The 9825-nt window shown below is 40.3% G+C and overlaps 1 protein-coding gene across 2 annotated transcripts in view; it reads left to right on the forward strand.

Annotated features, from left to right (window-relative positions):
* Positions 1-2620: 2620 nt before the first annotated feature.
* btbd3.L (BTB (POZ) domain containing 3 L homeolog) overlaps positions 2621-9825 on the forward strand; it is a 16320-nt gene continuing 9115 nt past the window's right edge. Inside the window, exon 1 of one of the 2 annotated variants that reach the window (XM_018262792.2) lies at positions 2621-2759. The gene's annotated coding sequence lies outside the window, so the exon portion shown is untranslated. Of the gene's footprint in view, positions 2760-2987; positions 3198-9825 lie in introns of those variants that run through there. The other variant, XM_018262791.2, reaches the window with a different exon arrangement.

Raw genomic sequence — 9825 nt, forward strand, 5'->3', positions numbered from 1 at the left:
AAATTCCCTGAGTTGCATGTGCACATGCACAGCGAGCATTTCATTATGTGGCTTATGCACATGTGCAGTGATGTCATTTGGGAGTCCAAACACACCACGCCAATATTTTTAAGCTAACGTGCATCACATTTTCCCTGGCTAGGGAACACTGTTATCTTCTAGTAGCGCATCATATTTGAACTTCCGTTTCATCGACAAGTGGGTCCATAAGCATATGCTAAAATAAGTGCGTGCCTCCAAAAAGATTCACCAAGACATTCCGAATCTCTCCCGCTCCCCAAGCTTAAAAAGTCTTTTTTGGAACACGTTGTGTCTCAGAATAGCGGCAGTGTCGGACTGGCCCACCGGAATACCAGGAAAACTCCCGGTGGGCCAAGGTGTCAGTGGGCCCTCATGCTGCTAAACATTTGGCCTATTTCATGGCCATTCCCTATTTCTATGAGAACAAAGAGGCTAAATAGATGGAATAATTGATTATAGTGTGTAAATAAAACAGACTAGGAGAATAGAGGTTGATTGAGGAGATGAAGAATAATAGTACCGAGAGTGGGCCCCTGGTCTAAGGTTTTATGGTGGGCCCCTGGTCTAAGGTTTTTGGGTGGGCCCCTGGTGTCCCAGTCCGACACTGAATAGCGGTCACTTTTCTCACATCCACCACTCCTCTGCGATCCTCAAAGACACAAAGGTAGAGACAGTTTGTGCAGTACCCCAGGAGGGTCAGTCCGTGGAGCTCTGTGGGTTGGAAATTGTTTTGAGCAACAAATGAAAGGCTCAAAAGATTCAGTTTAGCTTTTATTACAACAATAAATATCCAAACTTACATTCAGGATTAAAACTTTCGCCTAATGCGTTTAGTAAGTTCCTCACTTCCTCATTGGAAAGGGTGACACCTTTACTTAAGATTGTAAACTCCACTGGGGCAGACACTGATGTAAATGATGTAATTACAGTAAAATGATGTAAACGTGTCAGGGCTTTCCAATTTCCCTTTCAATGAGGAAGTGAGGAACTGACCCTCCTGGGGACCCGTAGATGCACGAAGCAACTAGGAAGTGAAGATGAGATTGTGGGCGAGTGGAACAGGAGGCAGCAAACCGGAACACGAGCGGGTGATTAGGAGTTTATTCGCATACATGACTGGAGGATCCTGTGAGTATAATAGTTAGCAAGGATCTGACCGCTTACATCGCGGTACTGCACAAACTCTTTACCTTTGTGTCTTTGAGGATCGCGGAGGAGTGGTGGGTGCGAGAAAAGTGACCGCTATTCTGAGACACAACATGTTCCAAAAGAGACTTTAAGCTTGGGGAGCAGGAGAGATTGAGAAAGTCTTGGTGAATCTTTTTAGCAGGTGCACACTTATTTTACTACTTTTTATTGACTTTGGGATTTAAAGCCCCTCTTGTGTCACGCATCTAGTTATAATTAAGCATGGTGTAAGCTCAATTTTAAGCATAAGTATATACTGTTGGTGCTGCTCTAGATTTGTGTAATTGGACGAAGCACAGAGTTCTTTTAGTCTAATTTAAAATTTCTGACTTCATCGGCTTTTGGCAGAAAGCCGAGAATACTCGGCAGGTGCACATGGATACTTTTGTAACAATTTAAGATAAGCAGGTCTCTTGGGGAAACTGTGACTTGCATCTTAAAGGGCAATTCACCTTCATTAGCAAAACTGTAACAACACATAAAAACCACAGAAATGTGCTTAAACTTTTATAACCTGCCAAATTTTAAATGTAAAACGAACATGGTCATTAGGGGGTGTGGCCACAAAATGGGCGTGGCACAGCAAAATCTTTTGTCCCTCTTTCTATTTCCAGAATGTTGGGTGGTTTGCACATTTTTAGCAAACTTAAAGGGGGTGGTTCACCTTTAGTTAACTTTTAGTATAGAATGGTTAATTCTAAGCAACTTTCCTATTGGTCTTCATTCATTTATTTTTTTATAGTTTTTTAATTATTTGCCTTTTTCTTCTGACTCTTTCCAGCTTTCAAATGGGGACCCATGTAAAAAACAAATGCTCTGTGAGCCTGCAAACATATTGTTATAGCTACTTTTTATAACTCCTCTTTCTATTCAGGCCTCTCCTATTCATATTCCAGTCTCTTATTCAAATGAATGCATGGTTGCTAGGGAATTTGGACCCTAGCAACCAGATTGCTGAAATTGCAAACTGGAGAGCTGCTGAATAAAAAACTCAAATAAAATAACTTTAATAACTCAAAAACCACAAATTACAAAAAATGAAAACTAAATGCAAATAGTCTCAGAATATCCCTCTCTACATCAAACTAAAAGTCAACTCAAAGGTGGACATGAAGTGATTTTCTGATTAAGATTTATAGTTCTACTACTACAGGTTCCAGCTTGTGAATTCAGGCTTTCGGACACAGAAACTGTTATTGACCTTGATGTTAAGCAAAATCGTGGGCTTTATGTTACTTAGTTTTGAAATACAACAGGGAATTTCAATAACCGAGAAAGAAAAGAGCACTGACCAAGAGTTACAATGTAGCCAATAGGGGCGGGGGCGGGACACGTTGTTCTTCTGCTCATTGGTTCTTGGGGAGTTGTAGTCCGTCCTCTCCTAGAACAGAAGCATCCTGAAGTTACTGTGAACTACAATTCCCATGCTGCAGCCGGAAAATGATAATGGGAGATCACATGACCCAGACGTCTCGGCCAGTCGCTGGCGTCCTGTTTTGAATTTCCATCCACCTTCGCCGGTGATACAGAGAACCGAGGGTTTTTAGCAGGTAGGAAGTGCGGACAAAGCGGCGCCTGCGGTTTCCATTGTACTTTCCTTTAATCTGCGTCATACGTGAACGTACATACGGGTATCAATTCAGCGGGAATGCGTGCTGCTGGAGCGTACAGGAAGTCAAGTTGGAATGGGATGCTTCCTCTTGCACTAATAACATCCCGGCTGGGGCATTGGGCCTCCTAAACACTGAGCAAATTAGCTGCTGGGCAGTAACCCCTAGCAACCAGACATTCAGACGCTTTTTTTTACCCGGCTGCAGGAAGAACGATGAAAGCAAGAACTGGATTGGTTGTTATGGGTTGCAGGCTCTGCCCAGCTGCTACTATACAAGTGTGGATGTGGGTATATGGGTGCCCTGCCCTCCTCACTATTGTATAGTCAACCAGTCTTTTCTTCTTATGACTCATCTCTCCTCAATTGCTGGGATGTGGTAAGAAGACATTTCTAGTGTATTTGCTGAATAAATCAGACCCATATTCTTTAAAGGAGTGCTTCACCTTCGTATTAACTTTGAGTTTGTTTGTTTTAGAATGGGCCATTCTTAGCAACTTTTCCATTGGTCTTTTTTTTTTTATAGTTTTTGAATTATTTCTCTTGTTGTTCCAACTCGTTTAACTTTTAGGGCAGAGACTCACGCGAAGATTCGGGGATATTTAGTCACCCTGCGAGAAATCGCCATTTCTTCTGGCAACCAAACCCCCCAAAAAGCCTTCCCGCTGACTAGAATCTAAATCGCCGACGAGATGGCACTCGAAGTGCTTCATTTTCTGAAGTCACTCATAGTTGCCTCACAAGGAAACTTAGAGCGAGTTCGGAAAATGAAGCGCTCAGAGTGCCATCCCAACGGCGATTTAGAATCTAGTCAGCTGGAAGTCTTTTCGGGGAGATTAGTCGCCTGAAGAAGAGCCGATTTGGTGCCAAGCGAATAAATCTCCCCGAATCTTCGCGTCTCTGCCCTTAAAAGAGAATTCAACCCGTAACATAAAAAAACCCTACCCTACGTAGACCCTACTCACCCCCCCCAACAGCCTACCTGGTACCCAGGGGCAAATGCCCCTAACTTTTTACTTACTCTTCGGTGCAGACTCTGTCCTCGGAAGTTCACGGCAGCCATCTTCTTTTCTTCGTTAAACTTCGGAAGCAGACCGCCGCTTTCGGTGCATTCACAGTTGGGAGTAATATTCCGGTCCCGAACAACTGCGCATGCGCCAAAAGTCTTGACTTTGGAAATTTTCGTGACTTTCGGTGCATGTGCAGTTGTTCAGGACCGGAATATAAATCCCAACTGTGCATGCGCTGAAAACAACGATCTGCTTCCGAAGTTTAACGAAGAGAAGAAGATAACGGCCGTGAACTCCCAAGAAAAGAATATGCACCGAGGGGTAAGTAAAAAGTTAGGGGCATTTGCCCCGGGTACCAAGTAGGCTGGGGGGAGGAGGGTCTACGTAGGGTAGGGGGGTAGCGGTTGAATTATCCTTTAAAGGGGTTGTTCACCTTCCAACACTTTTTTTTTTTTTTTAGTTCAGTTGGTTTCAGAGCGTTCACCATAAAGACTTTTTCCAATTACTTTCTATTTTCTATGTGTGACCATTTCTCTACTATTGAAGTGTAAAATCCAGTGATGAGCAAAATCTTTTGTGAAAATAACGCCCATAGTCTGTGATGGGTGAAAAAATTCGTGGCGTGTCAAAAAATTGTTGGGTAATTTGTTGTCGTCAAAAATATGTCACCCAGACCAATTTATGTTGGCGAATTTTCGATGTTTCGTGAGTTTTTGGCAAAGTGAAACGGGTCAGATTAGCCCATCACTAGTAGAGTCTAATTTCTCTTTCTAAAGCAGCTCTGGGGGGGGGGGGGTGTCACAGATTCTGTAAACTGTTCTAATTTGATATACTTAGTTGATACATTTCTTATGTTTGTCCCTGCTGAGTACAATCCCTGAGTTTCATTACAGGCAGCTGTTAGAATTGATACAGTAGTTGCTAATGCTCCAGAGATGCTGCTGAGAAATGTATCAACTAAATGTTATAGTTCAGAATATGCACCTGAATTATTGAGTTGCCAGACTGAAACAACAGAGACACGGACACTAAGCTAAGATTTTGGAAAAACAATTAAAAAAAAAAAAAAAATGGAAAGCAATTGAAAAAAGTCTTTATTTCTGTAGAGCAATCTGAAAACAACTCAACTGGAAGGTTAACAACTGACCCCTGCAGCCAAATAAACTATTGATCTTTGAGACTACATTGTTATTGTTATATTTGATTACTTATTGTATTCCTGCACTCCCCTATTCATATTCCAATATCTCGCCCCCACACCACTGCTTGGTTGCTAGGGTAATTTAGACCCTAGCAACCAGATAGATCTTAAAATTCCAAATTGGAGAGCTGCTGAATAAAAAGCTAAATAATTCAAAACCACAAATGATAAAAAATGAAGACCATTTGCAAATTGTCCCAGAATATCACTCTCTACGTCATACTAAAAGTTAATTTAAAGGTGAACAACCCCTTTAATGTGTATAGAAGTAACCGATGTGCTGGTGGACTGGAAATGATGGCAGATTCTTTTTAAAAGTGGTAAAGATTTCCCCTCTGTAGGCTACCAGCCATGGTTTTTGGCAGACACAAAGTAAATATGAATTCTATGTGATGGCTGTGTATATTATATTGGTGGAACTGCTAGGAAACAGTGTTTTGGTGTTCAGTGCAGAAAAAGCTTTCTAATTTTTTGTGGCCGACACATTTCTGTTTTGTTTTGTTTTTTTTAATTGTGAACTAGTTAGCGACAGCCCCCAGTAAATTCTTAAACAGGTATGGGACCTTTTATCCAGAATGCTTGGCTTATGGGATCTTTCCCTGATTTGGATACTAAATTATCATTTAAAAGTTAAATAAACCCAATAGGATTGTTTTGCCCCTAATAAGGGCTGATTATGTGTTAGTTAGGGCTGCAGAGAAACAAGGATTCATTTCAGTATTCAGGCCTTTTCAGCAGGATTCAGATTCGGCAGAATCCTCATGCATGGCCAACCCGAATCCTTAAAATTGTGTGGTTTTCGTCAAAAAACAAGAAAGTGGAAAAAAAAAATTAGGATTCAGTTTGCTATTCGGTGGAATCTTTTACAAAGGATTCAGCATCCCTAGTTTTAGTTAGGATTTAGTGAAAGGCAATGTTCTATTTTTACTGAGAAAAAGGAAATGATTTCTATATATTAGAATTTTTTTTTTGCAATGGAGAATGAGAGGACCTTCCCCTACTTCAGAGTTTTTTTTATAACGGCTTTCTGGTTAACAGGTCTTATACCTGAACTCTGGAAATTTGTCTACCAAAGTTTTATTTTTTTTTTTTATAGGCACCTCAGCATAAGAGGTAGAAAATACTTCCCACACACATCCCATTCTTTTGCTCTGTCTGACTTTAGCCTGACATTGAAATGTTATCTGCTGGGGTCAGTGACCCCATTAAGATGGCCATGCACATACCATTAAAATTGCATGAAACACTATTTAATTTGATATTTAGTACGTAATATGCTGACCAGGTGTGTATGGCTTGAGACGAGACGACCGATATTGGCAAAAGACTTGGATATCAATCGGCTTGTTGATCGGGCATGTCGGAATATTTTGATTGAAAGCCTTTAAAGGTTCCCGTACATCAGCCATTGTTTACTGCTGAATAGGCAGATACAGGAAGAATTCTATTGTTTCTACCTGTATATCTGACGATTCAGCTGTAAATGTCTGTAATAACATGTATGTAAACATGTATCCATAATATGTAAACCTGTTATATTTGATCCCAACTGAGATAAAAATAAACCTTATTGGAAGCCTAACAATTTTATTGTGTTTATTTAAAGGGCATGTAAAGGCAAAATTAATAAATGATTACTGTTTTTATAAGAAATCTGACTGTATTCAGTGAAATTCTCCCTTCATTTACTGCTGTGGATAGGAATTGTCAGACGGTCCCTAACTGCTCTGCAGGGAAACAATCATACTTATGAACAGCAGGGGGAGTCCCTGCCTTAGCTCCCATCCATGCAGAACTCAAGCAGCTTTGTTTGTTTCCCTGTAGAGCAGTCGGTGACTGTGTAGAGATTTGTATTGGATTTTATTTTTGTCTTTTTTAGTGTTTCCAACTCCAACTGCAGGGACAAAGATCATGGAGCCAGATTTAAACAGATAAACTGGGATTCTATTTGGAGGATTATTTTGCTGCAGCCACTAGTTCTGCAGAGTTTGAGAAAGTTTGTATTAAACAATACAAAAACTATAAAATCCACATTAGATTACATTACAACACAGGACCCAGTGCAGTCCGTATATTGTGGTTATTATTCAGTCTTGCTGTATCGGCTTTATGACGATCCCTAAGCTGCCCAGACCACACTGAGCATGTGCACAGTCTTGGTCTTGCAAAGATGTTTAACAAAGTTACAAGATGGTGACCCCCTGTGGCCAACTTTAAAATAATAAATCTTGTGTTTAATTAGGCTTGTGGTACAGTAAGTTCGTGTAGTATACAAAATACAGTATTTCTAGCCTTATTCTATTTTAGACCTTTAACGTTTAAATGATTTTTTAGTAGACTAAAAGTAGGGAGCTCCAAATTATGGAAGACCCCAGGTCCTGAGCATTCTGGATAACAGGTGCAATACCTGTACATGGTGCATCAGCAGATGAGGAAGATGAACCGTGCAATTGAGCAAAAGAAAAGTGATCCATGCTATATGTGGCCTCTCGTACGATATGTGTCTGCTCAACCTGCGGGCCAATCAGTTGGAAAGCCTACATCATCAGCCAATGTATGATTGTGAGGGTAAATTTAGTAGACTCTATTATCCAGAATGCTTGAGACCTGGGGTTTTCTGTATAAGGGATCTTTCTGAAATGTTGATCTCCATACCTTAATTCTGATAAAATCATGAAATAAACCCAATTGATTGTTTTGCCACCAATATGGATTCATGCATCATGGCCATCAAGTAAACAATACTGTTTTATTATTACAGAGAAAAAGGAAATCATTTTTAAAATTTAGAATTATTTGCTTAAAACGGGAGATGGCCTTCCCATAATCCTGAGCTTTTGGATAGTAAGTTTCTGCATAATGGATCTTATACCTGTATTGTTACTCTTTATATTACTCTATTTATTTATTTTTTACTTTGTTTAATGCTTTCAGTTACTCGTTGTTGATGATTTTAGTGGCAAAGTCTGATTGAATGTGGAGTAGATTATATGGTTTGTGTGGGAGTGTTTCCTGGATATTGTGCAGATGGCGATCAGAAATGATTCTTCTATAATTAGACTGTCATCTATTACAGCATTTGTAATTGTATGCATAGAACATTCTCTTTAATTAGAGATGCATTAGTAGATATGAGATCGCTGCCATATTGCTTGCCTCATCTGGGGAGTTTAGTTTTGAAGTATTAATGACAGCACAGGTTGTTTTATGTGTATTACTGCTCTGAATATCACTTGTGCATTCAAGTTCTTTTTTTTTTTTTTTTTATACAAGGTCAGCAAATACGGTATAGCCCTAGAGAATATTTGATTTGTTATAATCAGAGTAACATCAAATAATAAAATGTGCCTTTAATAAAATATGATCGGCATGTTATCCATATCGAATCAGTTGCAGTCATGCAACAATTTCAATACTGCATGTTAAATATTGATCTGAAGAGCAGCGTTTGATTAATGGCAAATACGTTACTATGCATAGTTGCTTTTTGCAAGAATAAGTCGTTATAATATTGTAGTGCTCATTTTTTCTCCCCTAGTCTGCACCGGGCCTGTTTGATATGTTCTACTAATCAGCATATGATATTTACTGGGTTTGAAAGTGGGTTATCAATACAATACTGTAGCTTCTATTTCAGTGCCCCAAAACGTATGTTGACTTCACTCCAGGTTCCCAAAAATATAGAGGAGGTTATAGGAGAACATCAAAATGTTCTCCTCAAAATAAAATACAGATTTTGTGTTCATTACTTGCATTAGACCTACGAAGCTAGCTGGTGATTGGACGCTGGGCATTACATAGTAACATAGTAAGTTAGACATGTCCATGAAGTTCAACCTTTTAACTCTACTTAACCTGCCTAACTGCACGTGGATCCAGAGGAAGGAAAAAAAACCCCACCTGAAGCCTCTGCAATTTGCCTCAGAAGGGCAAAAAATTCCTTCATGACTCCAAAATGGCATGTTACTATGTTACTATGCTAGCTGGTGATTGGACGCTGGGCATCCTGAACTACATGTCATTAAAATTAGGGATGTACTGAATCCACAATTTTAGGATTCGGCGAATCCCTTGTAAAAGATTTGGGCGAATACCGAAAGAGAACCAAGCGCTCAGCACACCGTTAAGAAAATCTTTGAATTTCTTGTTTGTGTGACAAAAAGTCCTGTCATTTTTGGGATTCATTTGGCACTTGGATTCAACCAAATCCGAATCCTGCTGATTATAGAATACTGTAATCATACTATTTTTTATCCTATCCTGATATTACTGTAAAGGATTACAATAATGAGACTAAAGGTGGCCATACACGGGCCGATAAAAGCTGCCGACAGACCGAGTCGGCAGCTTATTGGCCCGTGTATGGGGGCCCCCGACGGGCTTCCCCGATCGAGATCTCTATCGGATGGGACTAAAAATCCCGTCGGATCGCGGCCGCATCTGTTCGTTGATGCGGTCCCGCGATCTGACCGCCCGTTTGCATCCGCTAGGATCCGATCGTTGGGCCCTAGGGCCCACGATCGGATCAGCTTGATATTGCCCACCTCAAGGTGGGCATATCGGAGGGAGATCCGCTCGTTTGGCGACATCGCCAAACGAGCGGATCTCTCCATGTATGGCCACCTTTACCGTATTCATTTATCTGATTTTTGCTCTGGGCACTCTGCAAAGTCTCAAAAACACAGGATCAGTGCAATGTTTACCACTAGGGACTTAGGTTTGATTCCAGCCAGGGCATTATCTGCAAAGAGTTAGTGTTTTTTTGTTTTTCTTGGGTTTTTTTTATATACAGGCAA

This window comes from Xenopus laevis, chromosome 5L (assembly GCF_017654675.1).
Source record: "Xenopus laevis strain J_2021 chromosome 5L, Xenopus_laevis_v10.1, whole genome shotgun sequence".
Lineage (NCBI taxonomy): Eukaryota > Metazoa > Chordata > Amphibia > Anura > Pipidae > Xenopus > Xenopus laevis.